The sequence below is a fragment of the Tursiops truncatus genome, chromosome 8 (genome assembly GCF_011762595.2).
Source record: "Tursiops truncatus isolate mTurTru1 chromosome 8, mTurTru1.mat.Y, whole genome shotgun sequence".
Classification (NCBI taxonomy): domain Eukaryota; kingdom Metazoa; phylum Chordata; class Mammalia; order Artiodactyla; family Delphinidae; genus Tursiops; species Tursiops truncatus.
Window position 1 is genome coordinate 25,115,482 of NC_047041.1, and position 18,586 is coordinate 25,134,067.

At 36.1% G+C, this 18,586-nt stretch overlaps 1 pseudogene; it reads right to left on the reverse strand.

The window, feature by feature from the left end:
- Positions 1–132: 132 nt before the first annotated feature.
- LOC117313281 (regulator of G-protein signaling 7-like) lies at positions 133–18,186 on the reverse strand (annotated as a pseudogene).
- Between the last annotated feature and the right edge of the window lie 400 nt (positions 18,187–18,586).

Below are 18,586 nucleotides of genomic sequence, written 5' to 3' on the forward strand. Positions count from 1 at the left end.
TGTTCAGCCGTCCCTACTGGTGTGCTTTGGACCACTTCCATCACCCCAAAAATGTCCCTCACGCCCTTACCTATCAGTCCGCCCCCTCGGCAGACCCTGACAACCAGGAACCCGCTCTCGGAATCTGTGCATCTACCCGTTCTGGACGTTTCTCCTCAGTGGTGCCACACCCTGTGTGTCCTTCTGTGTCCGACTTCTCTCGCCGAGCATCGTGTGCTCAGGGTGCATCCACATGGCAGCGAGTGTCAGAGCTTCACCCCTTTGCGTGCTGAGGGACTGAGAAAAGAAAAAAGAAAAGAAAGGAATATTGCATGCAACTCTGGTGACAGCCGATGATGAGAACCAGAGGGAAGGCTCTGGGGCAGGGGGCGCCGTGCCCTGTGAGGCTCTGGGGCTGCTGTCAGTGTTCGTGGAAGCTCAGCAACTCCCAGTCACTGCCCCAAGTGTGGGGCCGCGAACTGAGCGTCTGGCCCAAGGACCCAGTGCTCGTTCAGTCTTCCTGCAGTCAGCCCTTCGTCCTCAGAGCGATGCTGTCACAGGCGGCACCGGGGAGCTTGGGCTCAGTTTACTGAGCTGTTCAGCTGTCACTACTGCTGTGCTTTAATATTTTCTAATTCTACTTGGTTCAGTCTTGGAAAGTTATAACTTTCCAAGAATTTGTCCCTTTCTTCCAGGTTGTCCATTTTGTTGGCATATAGTTGCTTGTAGTCGTCACTTATGATCCTACGTATTTCTGTGGAGTCAGTTGTAATTTCTCCATTTTCATTCCTAATTTTAGTGATTTGAGTTCTCTGCCTTTTTTTCTTCATGAGTCTCTCTAAAGGTTTATCAGTTTTATCTGCTCAGAGAACCAGCTTTTAGTTTTATTGATGTTTGCTGTTGATTACATTTCTATTTCATTTATTTTTGCTCTGATCTTTATGATTTCTTTCCTTCTACTAACTTTGGGTTCTGTTTGTTCTTCTCTCTCTAGTTGCTTTACACGTAATGTTAGATTGTTTATTTGAGATTTTTCTTGTTTCTTGAGGTGAGATTGAATTGCTATAAACCTCCCTCATGGAACTGCTGTTGCTGCATCCCATAGGTTTTGTGTCATTGTTTTTTCATTGTCATTTGTTTCTATGTATTTCTTTTTCATCTTTGATATCTTCAGTGATCTCTTGTTTATTTAGTAGCACACTGTTTAGCCTCCATGTATTTGTGTTTTTTACAGTTTTTTTCCTGTAATTGATTTCTAATCTCATAACATTGTGGTGAGAAAAGATGCTTGATATGATTTCAATTTTCTTTAATTTTCTGAGGCTTGATTTGCGACCCAAGATGTGATCTGCCCTGGAGAATGTTCTGTGTGCACTTGAGAAGAAAGTGTATTCTGCCACTTTCAGGTGGAATGTCCTATAAATATCAATTAAATACATCTGGTTTATTGTGTCATTTAAAGATTGTGTTTCTTTATTTATTTTCTGTTTGGATGATCTGTCCATTGGTGTAAATGTGATGTTAAAGTCCCCCACTATTATTGTGATGCTGTCAATTTCCCCTTTTATGGTTGTTACCATTTGTCTTATGTATTGAGGTGCTCCTATGTTGGATGCATAAATATTTATAATTGTTATATCTTCTTGGATTGATCCCTTGATCATTATGTAGTGTCCTTCTTTGTCTCTTGTAACAGTCTTTATTTTAAAGTCTCTTTTATCTGATACAACTATTGCTACTTCAGCTTTCTTTTGATTTCTGTTCACACAGAATATCTTTTTCCATCCCTTCACTTTCAGTCTGTATGTATCCCTAGGTCTGAAGTGGGTCTCTTGTAAGTGGGTCTCTTGTAGACAGCACATATATGGGTCTTGTTCTTGTATCCATTCAGCCAGTCTGTGTCATTTGGTTGGAACATTTAATCCATTTACATTCAAGGTAATTATCAATATGTATGTTCCTATTACCATTTTCTTAATTGTTTTGGGTTTGTTTTTGTGGGTCTTTTTCTTCCGTTGTGTTTCCTGCCTAGAGAAGTTCCTTTAGCATTTGTTGTAAAGTTGGTTTGGTGGTCCTGAATTCTGTTAGCTTTTGCCTGTCTATAAAGCTTTTGATTTCTCTGTTGAATATGAATGAGATCCTTGCTGGGTAGAGTAATCTTGGTTGTAGTTTTTTCCCTTTCATCACTTTAAGTATGTCCTGCAAGAAGAATCAGCTTCCCTTGTACTTTTTTTTCCCTTGCTGCTTTTATTTTTTTTCTCTGAATTTAATTTTTGTTAGTTTGATTAATATGTGTCTTGGTGTGTTTCTCCTAGGGTTTATCCTGTATGGGACTTTCTGTGCTTCCTGGGCTTGGGTGGCTATTTCCTGTCCCATGTTAGGGAAGTTTTTGACTCTAATCTCTTCGAATATTTTTTCATACCCTTTCTACAGTCAGGTAGTAGTGTTTTCTATAGAAAATCATGCCTTTTCCTTTTATAGAAGACCCAATAAGCAAGAATATTCTTCAATGACAAAGATAACAAAGAAATGTTCTTTTTAATATTAAGATTTGGGGAGAGTAATTTCAAATATTTTACATGCTTTTGGCTCCAGAAAAATGCTTGAAAGTTTATCTTGAACTGCAAGAAAGAAAAACCAGCAGAGAAATAAGCAACAGAGCCAGAATTTTCATCCTGCTCTCTCTCTCATGTGTCTCCATATAACGTAATTATTTCCACATAGCAGATCCAGGGCGAATGAATGGGTTTTTTGTTGGCTGTTTCAACTTGTGTTAGTTTTCTGCACAGTGTTTCATTTCTTTTTAAACCAAAGCAAAGGGTAGATATATTTTCTACTGAGAGTAAAAATAAGAAAGAAAATTTGTGTACCTTATTCTTCAACTTCTATATTTTGTTTTAGTAATGTAGTTATTTAAAAAACAAGATACTTTCTAGAGCTAACATTCTTCTCTAAAAGAGGTTTTAAGAAATTTTGAAGCATGCATGTTCTGGTTTAAAAGCCAATTTCAACACTTCTTTAGGAAATAATATCCTCTCATTTCATGTTTATTTTTCCTATTGAGCACAACATTTTTTTAGAAAAAGTAGAAATTCAAATTGCTGCTAAGGAGGCAATTACACCCAGTTTGAGAAAAAAAGAAAAAACATAAAAATTTATCTTAGGATGTTAATATCAATTTCCTTTTCTCTTCTTTTTGCTGACTAAAAAATTAACTTGGAAAAATAACAAATGCCTAAATTTACTATTTCATTTTATCATCAGAGACAAAAGTGGTTTGAGTTTTACTTAACTTCAAGCTAATTTAGTTTAGTTCTGACTATAATAATAAATTATTTAGGAATGTCAGAATCTTAGAATCTCCTCATTGGAAGACAAGTTAAAGAGTTCAAATACATGTTACTGAGGTGAAAACATAGAAAATAAAGTAAAAGGTTTTCAAATATTTAACATAATTCCCTTCAAGAAATTTTCATGTAAAAACATTCAAATTTACAAAAATTCCCAGGCTTTAAAAACTTATTTTAAAGCATCTCTGTTCTCTTATATATCAATTAGTTATTTTACATAGTTACCTAAATTGAAAATACTAGATATAGCCCCCAATTACAATGAAAAAAAACAAAAGTATTCCAATTTTCAACTTCTCAGGAGAACACTTGTGATGCAATGTGAGGCCCATCCATGTACCAACCTGAGCATCTTCGAATGTGTATCGCCCAGGCTCCTTAACATTCTGTGTGGTTTTGTCATAGCTCTTAGAATCCAAGTTAATAGCACTGCGGGCTCCTGGAGCCAGAAATTCTTGCCCTATTTCCTGAACTCTAGAGGGGACTTCGCTAATAGGCCTTTTCTTCAAGTCCTCCACTGCTAGCCAGAATCTATGCAAAATGTGACACCAAACATTTACTCATAATCCGAAAATTCTTAAATTATTGACCTATCATTCAATTCACAATGAAGCATAATAATGTATTCATTTTCTCTGAGCGCTTCCAGAAACATGCCTTTACCGATTTTTAAAATTAGTTGCATTCAAAGATATAACATTTGGGGAAAGGAAATCTTGAAAACTATCTCTTTTAGATGTTCTCTGTTAAAAACAGATCTGCCAGGGTCCTGATTCTGTACAACCTTAAGTTTTACTGAAACAAAGGAACACTGCTAAAGAACCATTTATTAGAAAGGAAGAGGAGTTTGAAGAGCATTAAGGTGAGTGACGTGGATCATCTGATTGGGGGGGATAAAGTATGCCACATAGTTATCTTTTGGATCTTTTGTCCATTTGAGCAATGAGGGTTAGTATGGAGAGGATTTTCTGCTTTACCAGGTAAGGGAATTACAGTGAAGCTTTACTGGAATTAAAAGAGGCCTGGACACAGATTAGAAAATGCCCTAAGTGGAGAAATCAGGGCAAGTAACTAATTTTAGGCGATTTAATTCAGAGAGTTATGAAATGACAGAAGCAGCAAGCTTTAATCGTTCAAAAGGCTTAAATTTGCAGAGGCATTATAATAATTCAGAAGGTTTGGAAAAAATAATACTGACTCACTGCTAAATATAAAAATATATTTGATATGCTTCTGTATAGAATATAGTATATTCTGAAAGGAAAGAACACCAGAACATGTTTTGCTTGATAAAAGCAAATAGCAAAGTCTAATAAGAAGTCACATTCTATTAATGGGTTTCATTTTTTTAAATTTTGCTCTATATTATGTCTTTTTGGTTAAACCTAGAAATGATGACAAAATGAATATGTATATAACACATCATATAGTGTTTTAAAATTTAAAAAGATACTTGAAAAAGGAAGTACTAGGTCTATATTATCCTCAACAGAGGCCAGATGTGATCATGAAATGGAAAAGATGACGACAGAGGTGAAGGTCACTACAGGCTAGAGTCTTAAGGTAGAAGGGGATAAGCAGTACCTTCATAACTATTATGTTTTAACTTGCGGATTAATGAAAGTTCAAAAATAAGTAATAAAGTAGTTGAGCTACAATTAGAATATCAAATATTAGTCAACCTAGTAAGTTTCCAGTTTCTAGATACCATTTTCCTGTAGATAGATGACAGTAGATAATCCAACATGAATGCTTTAAACATAAAACTACCATGGGTTGCTTTCAGAAGGGAAAGGTCAAGACCATTTCCTTTTAAACTACAGATTCTGACACTGTGCAATCTAATAGGAATGCTAGGTGCAAACTGAGGGAACATGTGTTATAATTCAAGCTCATTCAGGTTCATTTCAGCACTCTTTGAACACATAGATAAAAATAATGTCTTTGTCCTTGAACTAGCAAAGATACACAATTCAAATGGCCATAATACAAGGAAGCACATGAGAGATTCTCAAGGAATAGCACAAACCGGATAGTCTGGGAATGCAGAGCAGGAAGGAGCCCCTCTGCTGGGGCAAGTACTGGCTTGGAAAAGGGAGTTCTAGGAAGGCTGTACAGATGCAGTGACATCTTAAATAGACTTGAAATTACGGGTGAAATATCAAAAGGTTAAAGAGGTAATACTAACAGCATCTACACTGACAAGTAAGTGCAGGCACTATTCTAAGTGATTTAGCTATATTAATTCATGCAATCCCTACAACTTCACAGAGTATGTGTTAATATTTCCCCCACTTTAGAGAAAACTGAAGATATGAAGGATAAGTCACTTATTTAAGTTACCCTCTCTGAGTGCCACAGCTATGGTTTGCCCCCAGATCTACAGCAGATGGCATGCTCAAAACCACTCTCTTGAATGCCTCTTTAAAAGTATCACTGCCTTTCTTATCCTCAGCATAGTCATTGTAATAATTTAGTAGAATGTAAAGGGCACTGGCTATTTATTATAGCCCTTTATTATATGGTAGCTGGACTATGAGGAATTATCTTAATGTCTTTGAGCCTTGATTTTGTCATCAGTAAAATGGAATGCTAATGCCTATCTCACTGGGTTTCCATTAGATTAAATGAGATAAATTATGTAAAGGGCACTTTTGAAGTGCTTGACATATTTTTAGGCACTCATATAACATTCATATTATTACATTTACATAGTACTTATTCTGCTTTACCTGAAAAAGGAATGAGCAAAAATACACCAAGGGAGAGCAGAAGTTATATTTGAGGAATAAGTACTTATCAATAAGCAGTTTTTCTTGACTATTGTTTCTGTCTCAATACTAGAAGAAAATGCTCATATAAGTGTCACACTTCCCTAAATAACAGATGCTAAATAAGATGCATTGAGACTTATTTAGGTGTAATTAGCCCTGCTGGCTAACTTGACTGTTTTGTCTCCCTCGGTCTGTGACAACAGATACCTAGGCAGAAGCAGGGGGTTTAGGTTGGGGGAGCAGTGGACAGCAGCTTGGTATTGGATTATAGAAAGCCTAGGATGCCAATTATTAGTAACCTGAATCTGAAAGATGCTTAACTTCTTCCAGTCATATTTTGCTTGCCTGTAAAATGGGGCAAGAATATTTACATTTCATTTCTGAAGTTATGATTAGATGAATGATAATCAGAAATAATAAATACAAAATACAGCATGGCATACTTATAAAAGTAGTAAATATGAAGCATATTATAGCATATAGAAGGTATTCAAGAATTATATCTATATTTATCAATCAGTATGGAAACATAACGCTTATGGTATATACTCAAGAAATATATATGTAACTATATATGAAATATATAATATTTTAATTTTACTTTGTTTTTATTTCAACATAACATGCAGTAAAAAAAATTAACAGGATTTATTAGCATTTACAATGCTTACAAAGAAAAAGGACTCTAAAAGCAATTTAGTTCAGATTTAAGAAATTGCTCTAATTAAACACTTATAATAAGTCTTTCCAAATGATCAGTTTAGCCCAAAATTTACGATAGCATTTGGTAGATATTTATGTCTGCTATGTGCAATATTTTTATATAACCTCTGATTCTTGGGATATCCAGCCCCTGTTTTCCTAACACAGCAGGAAAAGACATATACATGTGGCCATTTAAATTAAAGGAAGAAATGGAGTAAGGGAGATCCTAGACTGCAAAAATATATGCAAGCATTTACCTTTTCCAGAACTAAATGCTTCTTCCATAAAAATATTAAATATCTAAGCCCTGTAGAACTAGGGCCGGGACTACTTCAAATTATTATGTATTTTTTAAATTTAGGACAGAAAGCCTTTTGGATGATATTTATACATTTTTCTCATAATGAAATATGTACTATTTCTTATATGTAATTACTTAATCAGGCAATCTTGTGTGGCATAGAATTACTGAGATAAGAAATAGTTAAGGCACGGATTAAGAAAACAGCAGTGATTCAATTTCATTCATGAAACAAAGTTTGCACATGCTATTCCTTTTGCCCCAAACTTCTTCCCTCTTCCTTTTTAACCTGGTTATCTCCGTGTCATCCAAGCCTAGAAGCTGTTTCCCTTAGGATGCCTTTACTGTTTCCCTTAGGATGCCTTTACTGATCTCCGCCTCTGGGTTTGCCATTCCTCTGTATTTCTCTGATCTAATACCCATGATTTTGTGTTGTGATGTTTTCTTCTCTGTATTCACCATTAGGCTGTACTTAAGAGCAGGAAGATGTTTATTCGATGAAGTGATACTGGTGGGGCACTGCTTATTTATTTCTTCATCATGAAACCCATGATGTCAGCATTTTTTCAAATACTTAGAGAATTAGAGGAAACTCCACCTCCCCATCCACTAAAAGCCTAAAAATAGACTTTATCTCTGCTTTATTTTTATTCGTTCTTGTACTCAATAATTGATAAGTGACCTCAGGATAGAAAATATTATTTAGTAGGTCCAATAAAAATCCTTAGCAACTGCAGACCTTGTGAAAGTCTTGTCAAACAAGTGTTCTCATAAACTTGAAAGAGAATAGGAAGCTGCATCCCAACAATCCATGACAGGCATGCACATATAATTAAATTCCTCCAGACTCTGTCTGTGGACAACTTGCTTAATCCATGGGACATCTGTCAAAATTTTATGTATTTCTGAATGGTTTGGTGTTGGTCTGTTAACGCTCCTGAAAAGAATGTGACTTTATGGAGCTGCTTATTTCCAGTGAAAACAAACGAATGCTGATGCCTTTCTGTAAATGAATTTCATAGGACTGCATAAGTAATGGGAAAATAAATTAGGGTGTTAAGTTTCAAAAGAATAATGAATGAAAGAGCTTGTAAAAAAACCATTTTATGTAGTGGAAAGTTATCACTCATTTCAGTGATCTTAGAGACATTCAAATCTATTCCAATGTCTCACATTTAAAAATTCAATTTCCAGGGGCCTCAAGTCAGAAAAGTTTCAAAAATATGTAAGGATGCTGTTTACAACAGATGGGAAGGAAGCGCACCCCTCCAGCAGGGCTCAGTGAGGTGCTGCTCTCAACTGCACTGAGGCTGTATTTAAGTGTACAAAGTAAATGTACTCCATAGTCTTGTTTCAAGTTTTAAGAAGCACTCAATCTCTTTTTCTACATCTTACTTGAGATGCAATATACAAAGAAGACCAATATTGATAAATAGGTGATATTTTAATTAAACTGCATAAATATTATCAATGATTCCACACTTTGCCAAATACTAGTCTGTTACACTTCTTTATGCAGGCCATTTCAAATGCATCAGATTTACATAGTTAAAAGATCAGGAGAAGTGTAAAATAAACCTTTATGAAGGAAGTGATAATGTTGGACAAAGTGCTTTGCTTTCATTACCTTCTCTTCTTCCAACAGGAGGCAGTAATTCAATGGACCCGTATCATCATGATGTTGGTGGGATAGTAACTGGTCTATCAAGTGCGAAAATAACCAGACTTATCACAGGTAGGTCTCTCTTTCATATAGTATAAGATTCAAACAACATGGTTTACCTTAAGTTTTCTGAGCTGAATTCTGACTCTAGAAATTTAAGGAACTGTTCTTTCCCAACTGGATCTTTCAATGCTTCATCCATGCCAAAACCCTCTGCTGGCTTGGTTCTTTGCTATAGAAGATAAAACAAAGCCAAATATATTCCTTTCATTACAAATTCTATCTTCTGCTATTATATTTCCCCTCACAATCATATATGATTTTAATTTCCCATCTTTAGCATATTTTTCAGAAAAAAAATCTGATGGATCTGCATGAAATCATGAGATGAAAGTTAGGCATTAATAATAAAAATTTGTTTAATAAGCATTAGATATATCTTTATATATCTAATTGATTCTCTCTTTTAGATTTTTTCAGCAACTTTATGAGACAGATCCTATTATAATTCTTATTTTAGAAATGAAGAAATCGAGGCAGAAAGAGGGTTATAACTTGCCAATGTTGAACAGATAATATTCCAGACATTCCTACCCCAGAGCTCAATTTCTTAACCACTACACAATGAAGTCTCATGGTGGCAGGTTGTATTGGAGGAAAATGCATTGAGACTCAAAAGACTTAAATCCTGGTTTATGACTCTGCTGTTGATTAAATGTGTGACCTAGTCCTGGTTGAGTCACAACATTTTGGAGTTCCAACTTTCCATCTTTATGGAAAGAGTTTTATCTTATAGAAAGAGTTCCATCTTTCTATAAAATCTAGAATTTAACGGATGAAGAGATCTGTACTTGTCAAGCATTTAAGAACCACTGGATGGAAGAGAAGGTCCATAAATGCATTCTAGAGGAGTGCTGCAGAATACTAAATCCTCACTCTGTAAAGGGGTATGCAATGATCGTTTTATGACTCCATCAAGATTGATGATATAATTCTTCCCTTATATAGCTGATGAAAGAAAACAGGGAGTCTTAAACTGTGCTTTGGTTTTCTTAAGAAGTCAGTTTCTCTTAGAGTGTTTATGGTAAATTCATTTTGTTTTAAAATTGAATTTATAAAGGCATACTTGTATTGGGCGTAAGTAACTATGGATGTAGCATTCATTTTACTTGAGTAGATGGGCTTTTGTGGCTATGCAGATTTTCAAGGAAGCTAAAAACAATGAGCTAAATTTTAAGAACCAAAAACCCAATTCTGACTAGTCTTCCTTGAAACGCTTGCACCTCTAATTTTTTGTGCCATTCTTTCTGGAAATGCAAATCTAATATAAATGCAAATATCTAACGTTCAAAAACCATTACTTTGAACAAGATCTTTATATCATGGCTAATGTAGACACAGAGTAAAATTACTTTTACAATTAGCCATAAGATTCTTCCTATTTCAATCAAACTCTGAAATAAATGAAATATTTGGAAGGAAGAGAAAATGTCATTTACCTTGCTTCAAGTTCCCAGAAGCAGACAACCATGGTTAGAAGGGTCAGGTGGCACAAGAAAAGGGTCATATTCTACATACTGTTCCGTGTAACTTAGCAGACTCGAGAGAAACATTTTCATTTTCCTTAGTTTTCTGTCTGAGGTTTTATCTGATCTTTGTAAGGGACACTATAAAAACGTCTGGCCGGGCTTCCCTGGTGGCGCAGTGGTTGAGAGTCCGCCTGCCGATGCGGGGGACGCGGGTTCGTGCCCCAGTCCGGGAAGATCCCACATGAGTCATGGCCTCTGAGCCTGCGCGTGTTCGGAGCCCGTGCTCCACAGTGGGGGAGGCCACAACAGTGAGAGGCCCGCATACCACAAACAAACAAACAAACAAAACATCTGGCCAAGGAATCCTTGCTTGCTTATAGAATGAAATCCAATAGCAGTTTTCATGTTTCAATAACTTTAATGCATCAACTTATTGTGCTTCTTGGAAGACAAATATGGCTAAGGATTCTCTCTCTCCCCCATGCCTAAGCAATATGAATTAATATCCCTCCATTAAAATGAGGCAAAATGGAAAAGGTCACTGTGTAAAAGGAAGTGCTAAAGGTCAGTTCCAATCCTTGGTCAACTAGCCCACCCACAGCACAACAGAGAAGTTTAGCTCAACTTGAAGAAGGGGTTAAATGGAAATTTTTTGTCAAAAGTATTTACAGGAATTAGGTAAAGGGGAATCAGTGACAAGTATTTGAAAAAAAAATATCTAAAAAAAAACCTAAAGGGAAAAAGGAGAGGAAAAAAGTTGGAGAGGTAGGATCTGGCAATGCCCCAAAGTGAAGAACATGAATGCATTAAAAACAGAGTTAAATGAAAAATAGGAAAATATATAAAATCTGAGTTTAATTCAAATTCTGAAGTCATAAAATAACTGAGTAGTGTGAATGTTAAGATGAATTTACAAAGAGCTTCTAAGTTGCCAAAAGGTAACTTAATAAATTGAAAGTTTCATTTCTCCTAGCAGGAGTGAAAAGATTCAACTCCTTGGAATTATCTTCTGTATTTGATTCTGGTTGCACAAAGATTGGACCTCTAGAGACCTAGGATAATAATGATTATTCTATCATTCGAAGTACAACAAAAGAGCTCTTTGAAAGTTTTCCATGTTCAAAAAGGAAAAGGAAAATAATATTTCTTACAGGGCTCCAATTATTTATAACAATTTTCCTCCCACTAGTTCTCTTACCATATTGAGCACATTTAATTGTCATATGAAAATTTTTTAATTTATATGGGTGTCTTGCAATACTTACCTATCAGCAACTTTTGACATTTTTAACCGGTGTCTATCTAACTGTATTTGCCAATACTTTAACTGAAAAAAGAGATAAGTAGTTACATTCTCATAATTTTCAACTCTAAATTCTGATAGACTGAGCAATTCTAAACAAGAATATGTTCTCAACCAGTAAAATTTCAAAGTCTGTAGAAAAAAAATCAGACATGGGGGTTTTAAAAGAGTTAACAAAAAATTAAACTGTTTGAATGTAAACATAACCCGTATTGCAGAACAGCAGTGAATTTGAACATTCTGCCTGCTTTAACAAAATGTAACTTTATTTTAAAAGTGTTGTAGAAATTTTAGCATTTATCCAAATCAGAATCAGTTCTCCCTCAAACATTAAATTCGGAAAATAAATGTTCGTTATTCGTTACTATAATTTCAAAATAAACCCTACTTCCTAATACTAACCCAACAAAAGCATCAGTGATATTTGTTTTAAGAATAATTGTATCAACATTTCAGGACAAATTCTTGGACATAATAACACGTGGAAAATTTAAAACTCTCTGAATTACTTTTCCTTCATGGTGGCTATAAATATAGTAGAAAAAGTATGTATTACACAATTGATAAACCATGTTACAATAAAATATTAGGGGAAAATAAGCAAAAGGAGAAAAATCCCATGACTTAACTAACCAAGAGATTTAACTATGATTTGATATAAGACCCTTGGTGTTCGCTTTGAAATATTACTTGAAGCCAACGCTATTGATCAATGTATGAAACAAGAAACAATACATACCATGACTGTTCTTCAGTGTTAATGAGGGAAAACTTCAAGAGGCTTATAGATATCAGTACTGCAGAAACAAGATTAAGCACTCTTTTGTGAAGATCATGCCACATGACTGGAGGTGGAAAACACATGACCTAATGTCACCAACCTCTTGTCTTCTCATTCTTTAAGACAGAGTTCTGGAGTATAAAGTAACCCTTAATAATGGAGGCACCGATAAATCAGTGTGTGTAATTTTAAAAAATTGATTAGAGGAAAAAGGATTTGGGGAATTAAAGAGTGAAGAATTTTGAAAGCTATCTCCATATACTGATACATTTTCAAGTGACTACATATCTTAAAATCACCTTTTCACTACAAATCTATATGAAACAGTCAATCCTAAAAATCAGTTTTTAAAATACCTACTATTAACATCAACAGCTGGTCTTCATACTTGCTACTCTGTATGTAACCCATGTACCCTGTAAACCGTTATTATAGGTTGACTCACCTGTTGTTGTAACTCATCTTCTTTGGAGGTTTAGTTTCTGGTGTGGGTGTGTGGGTAGGACTGTGACTTCTAATATCATTTTGAAGACCATAGACAGACTATATCAAAATAAAAGCAAAATATGTTAGGACAAAATACCATTTATAGTCACAGACTTTCTAAAAGGTAGTTTCGTGTTATATATCCAGTAAGGTAACTCAAAGCTTTGCTGCATACTGGATCAAAGTTCAAAAGGCACTGCTATCGTAAATGCTATCACAAATATGGATGTAAAATAGAAGCACAGCTTTTTGGAAAAAATACGTGGTTAGATTAACTGACAGAATAATTGATTATATGAAAAAAAAACTAGCTTAGTGTGATAAAGTGTGGGGGTGGGCTGAGAGTACTAAGTTGGGGAATGACAACACAACACAACATCTAATACATATTGATTTCAGAATAAAATAGAGGTGGATATAGAATAGAATAGAAATGTAATAAGCCAGCCTAAAAATAATCTGAGTTGTTTTACATAGGAAAGGAATGGAGTACTAAGGAGAGAAACTAAGTTAAGAATTCCATTGCTGATTTGGTCTCTGATGGTATGATAAAGACACTCCAGGGTGCTCCTACTTTCCCATCTCAAAATTGGGTTATTTACCTTACAATACTGGCCTTGTCATTTGGTTCCATTGGGTGCCACTTGCAAACATCAGTGACCCCTAAGGTTTGCACATCTTTGAAATTCTTAATGTTCCAGTGCTTCTTTACTATTTTGTCAAAAGGTCAAACCCGCTATTTAGGAACGCTCTATTTTGAGAAAGACCCATAGTATATTTAAATAAAGATCTGGGGACTTAAAGGGACAAAAATTCATTCCCAACTGAAGGTGAGATATCTCATATGTCAACTCAAGGAAGCGGCCAAATTAATTTTTGTTTAAATTCAAAGTATTATTACTTTAAAATAAAGAACTTAGTGTAGCTACTGAGCACTTTTTCTTTGGACATGAGAATGAAGGATGAGGACATGATGAAGTTTCATGAGCCCTGCAGAAGAATTAAAGTTACCAAATAGTGGAAAGAAACTATTAAAATCAGCAGAGGATAGATGCTTAACCAAGCCAATTTTCAGGCCCATCACCAACCTTACCAGTAACTCTAAATTCAAATGTGTTGTTAACTGACCTGTTTTCACTTGGACTCCACCTCTTCTTAATGTTAAGCTTTTGGTTCTATACCTGGGCCCTTTTTCCTTATGACTCCCTGTTATTTTGATCTTAGCCCATCTTTAACATATTTGACTTGGTTTTCAGACTATCTTTGGTAGGTCCTTCAATCTTCCCTCCTTTGCCATAGCCCCAGTATCTTAAAACTCAATTCTTGTTACTGGGCATACATTGCAACCCAAGGAGTAGCACATACGCTGTGAATTAATTAGTAACAGGACTGAACTAAATGGATTGGACTGTTTCTTTTTCTTTCCTTTTGGCATTTATTCAACTTTTATTGAACACCTGCTATATGCTGGATATAATGCTAAGCATTAGGGATATAGAAATAAACAAAAATAGGTATGCTTCTTCTTTCATTGGAACTCACAACCTAAAGGTTACACAAGAATCACACAAATAAACATGATTAAAACTGTGATAAGTATCATGAAAGAAAAGAATGACAAAAGCATAGTGCCTAGAACAAAAGGAGACTTAATTTCCACTGAAGAAACAGAAAAGCCCTACATGAACTACTACTACTTGCTTTTGAGGCCGATTAAATACCATAACCATCTGAACTCTGAAATAACAGCTGAGGTGGCTATTTAAAAATTAGGCAAGTGGGGCTTCCCTGGTGGCGCAGTGGTTGAGAGTCTGCCTGTCAAGGCAGGGGACACGGGTTTGTGTCCCGGTCCGGAGGATCCCACATGCCCGTAGAGCGGCTGGGCCTGTGAGCCATGGCCGCTGAGCCTGCGCGTCCAGAGCCTATGCTCCGCGACAGGAAAGGCCACAGCAGTGAGAGGCCCGCGTACCGCAAAAAAAACCAAAAAAATTAGGCAAGTGAAAGATCACTAATAATGAAACAATCGTACTATCCAATGTATTTTTTCAGTTGTCTCACGCTAATTTTTGGTAAAGAAAATAAAAAAGATTCTAAGGTGTGGTTTTTCCATTCTTGCTTACATTGGTTTAATTAAAGTTCTTTAATAAGAATCTCTAGTTCATGTAAAACAATGCTTTTAAGACAAGATAGCTGACAGTCCTAACAGTAAGTTTTTTGGTTAAGATTTAAAATAATTTAAAAGATTTCTAGGGCTTCTCTGGTGGCGCAGTGGTTGAGAGTCCTCCTGCCGATGCAGGTGACATGGGTTCGTGCCCCAGTCCGGGAAGATCCCACATGTCACGGAGCGGCTAGGCCCGTGAGCCATGGCCGCTGAGCCTGCGCGTCCGGAGCCTGCGCTCCGCAACAGGAGAGGTCAAGCTTTATAGAAAAATTCTAGAAAATTTCTAGAAAAAAACACAATTTATGGTGTCATAGAAGTAAAATGGTCCATAACTTATCTTCTAGCTCTACATTTCTATTATTATTTCAATATGCATGCATTTCATATCGTCTCCATGAAGTTCTATATAAGACCCAAGCCGTTGGGCAGTGTTGTTTCAAGTAATCTTCCAGCAGCCTGGCCACTGGCTCTGAGAAGTTTCCTTTTTAACGTTACATGTAAGTAAACATCATGAATTCTCCATTTCATGATTCAGGGACCAGTGATAGCTGGACCCAGATAGCTTCATTTTCTGGGGACCAATGATAGCTTTTAACTTTGATTCTTGGCTAGAGTGAAAATAGCCACGAATAATGTAATTTTATTTTCAGGGCTTAATTTACGTGTAAAGGAGGTAAGAAAATTGATCCTATTTTAACTGACAAGTTATGAGGATCATTTGCAATGTAAAAGGATTTGCATATTTTAGAAAAATTAAATGTATTAGAAATCTTGGCACAGGGTGGGTAAGGCTAGAGAGAAAGATAAAATTTTCTCAGTGTCTTAATATTTGCAGATAGAGGAAAATCAAATTAACTAATTGGGATCCATTTTGCATTTTAATAGCAAAGATAATTACTAAACCAAGATGCTTTTACTTGATTAACACAGCTTTTATTCCCCAGGGTGCCTGGATGAGCACTTTTCATATGTAGTATCGTCTAAATGAATATTGAATAGGTTATTCATTAAATGAAACAGATTTGACTTTCTACTTAAATGTGTTCATATGTGATTTCACTTTACATTTCAGAAGAGATCTAAGAAAATTCTCTCCTACTTTTTTTTTTTTTTTGGTCAAGGGGAGGGGACTTTAAAATAAGAACTAAAGAGTGCAGGAAGCTTTTATGACTTTCTATGTGGAATGGAATTTCTGGGATTTTTCTAACTGGTGACGAGGGAGGGAATATTTCTCTTTCCTTTGGATTCTCAGCTCAACTGGAGAATGATTGTGACGATATCTGATGCCATGTGGAGGAAGCCAGTGCAGACGGAGGGCAGAGAAAGGAGACTAGAGAAGAATGAGGGAGAGAGCTCTGCCTGTGTCTGAGTCCCTGTGTCCAGTAATATCCGGGGCTAACTCTGCCCTGGCCTACTCCCAAGGTTTTAGACTATTCCACTCTTTTATCTATCTTGAGCAGAGTTTCTCTTTGCTTGCAAGTTTATTGTACGTCTTATTTAAAACACTTTTGTGCTGCTCTAAGATATGACTAATTTATCCCATTTTATAACACATTAAAATTTAAATTTCCACATTTTGCATATGGAAATAAAGAAATACCAATATTTTCATGTATAAACAGCGATAAACACTGCAAACTAATTCTTCCCAAATTTTCAAAAAAATGATGCAATATGATGCACTGGTAAGACATCTTCACTAAGTGCTAAAGGGAGAGTGTAAACAATTACTTTATTATTCTTTAAGTTCTATCTCATCAATCCATATACTTTTCCTTATGAATCAGAGCATAGCTCACTTGGTGTCTGTTGGGGGAAACGACACAAAGTAATGTATTCTGAATTCAAAAGTCAGAAAGTGGAGAGAAGTGGCTTAATGTACTTTGGGAGAGCTGATAGATTTTTGAATTTCGTTTCACAAAGCTCGTCCCGGTACACTCAGGCCATGCTGTGAGCAGAGGATGAGAGGAACGGAGTAGGGCTGATCATAAGAGAGAGGGGCCAATAGGCTTGCTTTGGTCTGGCTTTGTCTCTTTTTCTCAGTGATATGCTAGGGGCAAAAGCTTTTGAGCACCTCATCTGAATGGATTTTATGGCACTTTTCCTGTAGCTTCTTTATCCTAACATCAAGATAAACTGTCTTACAAGAAAGAAAAAGTACTTGGACTGTTTTGGGGCCTTTGAACATAATGCTATGTTTCTAGGGATGGAAGAAGATAAGAAATAAGACTACAAAAAAAATGTTTAGTACTTGCTGGGGCACATATCCTGGAAAATGCTGCATAAGAAAAAAGCTACGGAAGCGAAGGTCTTGAAGTTTGTGGGATGCTTTGATCTAGTGGCACTGACCTTCGGCTGTGTCTTCAGAGTGATTGCTATAGGCCAGACATTCTTACGTGCATCAACCATTTTTTATGGAATAAATAAAAATGTCTTCTACATGTATGTGTTACTTTAGAAAATGTAGATACTTCTGCTATGTGTTTTCAAACAATTATATGTCATTGAATTCAGAAGAGCACTTTGTTTTTGTTACATACTTCCTCACATAAGAGATCTTGAACCTATAACCACTATTCTATAGTTGTGTTACTATAAATTAAATTCTGATGTTAAGACATGGTCCTCATACGATAACTATAATTAAACATCTTTATGATGGTGTCTTTTTTTCCTTCATAGTTTTCTCTAACAAGGCTCTTCTCTCATGAGTACCACTTTTTCTCAGATAATCTCTACCTACTTTTCCTCATTTCCTGGGCACTGAAAGAGATACATTTTTCTGTTAATGGCTCTTCTCTCAGCATCCTTTTCCTTTCACAGCCATCCCCCCCCCCCACACACACACACTTTGGGACCTTGTCACACTTGAGAATCAGGATGGGGGCTATTTCCTGGGGACAGAGGAACTGACAGAAGTCCAGGGCTTGAACTTCCAGATTTTCTTCCAGCCAAGCAACAAGGAAGAGCAGGGAAGATACTACAAGGTACTCATGAAATGGAATAAAAGGTTTTTTTGTGTGTTTGACATCCTCTAAACAGTCCAACACATTACCAAGATCAGCCTAACAAACGTCAATTTTACCTTTCGTGTTTTGTGTGGATTTCTCATTCTGGATGACTTCTTAATGTCCACTTCAGTGGTATTTATGCATCCAGGCTAGAAATGGAAAACAGAAAGACAAAGGAACCTTTGGGTGTAAAGTTTTTGATCAGTGCACTCACTCTCCAGAACCTGAGCAAATGCTTTGATGACACAAGTCCCTGGCCGCCCTTTTCAAATGGCCACAGACACTTCTCTCAGCAGTAGCCAGTGATGAAATGCTTTGCACTCTTTTACTCCTCAACTTTAAAAGCCTTCAGATACCATTCTAGAATAACTCCCAGAGAAACAGGAAAAAGAAATACAAGAGATTTGCATGTGAAAGTGGGTGTTAGTATTATTAGTAGCTGCTAACCCAAGAGATTTAGAGCAAGGGTGTCCAGAGACTAAATGGGGTGATACCCCCAGCTGATACCTGCATTCCACTTCACTCAGAGTGTACCCTCTCTGA